The following is a 1377-nucleotide window of genomic DNA, read 5'->3' on the forward strand; positions in this document are numbered from 1 at the left end:
GTCTGCCCCGCGCTCCGTTTGTCACGGGAGTCTGCTCCTGCTGCCGCTTTTCTCATTTTCAGCTTTCGGATTCATCCGTTTTGTTCACGTCGAATGGAAACAGGGTAGCGGGACGTTGCGGAGAAGGGCGGGTGGGGAGGGAATGGCGGGTGGGGAGGGAATGGCGGGTGGGGAGGGAATGGCGGTTGGTATCGGTCGGTTTAGTGCAGAGGCCAGCGGGCAGACCCAGGGCTCGCTCAGAGCCCATTGGTCAGTGTGAACTGAGACGCGAGATGTCGAACCAGAGAGCTGGGCTCCACCGTAGATACAGAACAGACTAGACCAGCCCTTACAGCTTAAAGCAAAGATCACATGTACTGATGCTGGGTGGCCACGTTTGAGCAGAGCTGCTCTGCTCTATATCTACTTTCGGAGTGGCTGTGTCGTAACCGGGCGTTGTAGAGCGTCGGTTGGCTGTCGTAACCGGGCTTTGTAGAGCGTCGGTTGGCTGTGTTGTAACCGGGCTTTGGAGAGCGTCGGTTGGCTGTGTTGTAACCGGGCGTTGGAGAGTGCCGGTTGGCTGTGTTGTAACCGGGCGTTGGAGAGTGCCGGTTGGCTGTGTTGTAACCGGGCGTTGGAGAGTGCCGGTTGGCTGTGTTGTAACCGGGTGTTGGAGAGTGCCGGTTGGTTGTCGTAACCGGGCGTTGGCTGTAACGTACGTGCAGGTTGGTTTGGGTGTGAGCGGAGAGGAGCGGTGTTAGCGGTAACTGTCTGACTGCAGTGTTGTGGTTCAGGATTGCCACTGCGCCACCACCTCCACACCAAGCCTCCTCCAGTAGCATCGCACCGAGACACAAGTATTGTCAAACTATCCAAATACTCTTCAGTATAATGACATTTATATTCGGGACCAGGCAGAGCTCTCTTCCTTTATTTCTTCTTGACGATTCTGTAAAAGATGCGGCTTTTGTGAAGGTGTGACTCTTCCTCCATTTTGGAACAGAAGGGTGGGGCGGTCGATAGCCGAGGGGTTTGGTGTGTTAGTGCCGGGGTTCAGTGCTGGTGTTACTTGCAGGTTGAACAGTGCGCTCCTGCGTTTTACAGAAAGCTGTGGCTGGTGTCGTTTTAATCTGACGTGTGCAGCAGAGAATATCCTCCATTGACAACAGGGGATGGCTGAAGAACCAGGATCAGGCAAAATGGCCGCCACTTCAGTTTTTTTTCCAGGAGTTCAAAGGTCCGGGACTTCTGCCTGCGGATTGGAGGCCACAGCCGCCAGCATTGTGTTCGCCGAGCGTTTGCAGAGCGTTTGCTGAGCATTCAGGCTGAAACGTTCACCTCGCAGGATAAGATTGACTTTTATATCTGTTGACTCGTGGGTGCCTTTTGAAAACCTGT

General features: G+C 54.5%; 1 protein-coding gene across 3 annotated transcripts in view; it reads left to right on the forward strand.

Annotated features, from left to right (window-relative positions):
* The window catches only part of LOC133138004 (E3 ubiquitin-protein ligase RNF19A-like), a 34510-nt gene extending 34381 nt beyond the window's left edge, over positions 1-129 (forward strand). For all 3 annotated transcript variants that reach the window (XM_061256454.1, XM_061256456.1, XM_061256455.1), the window contains one exon: positions 1-129. This exon is cut by the window's left edge and continues 613 nt beyond it. The gene's annotated coding sequence lies outside the window, so the exon portion shown is untranslated.
* Positions 130-1377: the final 1248 nt, after the last annotated feature.

The sequence above is a fragment of the Conger conger genome, chromosome 9 (genome assembly GCF_963514075.1).
Source record: "Conger conger chromosome 9, fConCon1.1, whole genome shotgun sequence".
NCBI classification, from domain to species: Eukaryota; Metazoa; Chordata; class Actinopteri; order Anguilliformes; family Congridae; genus Conger; species Conger conger.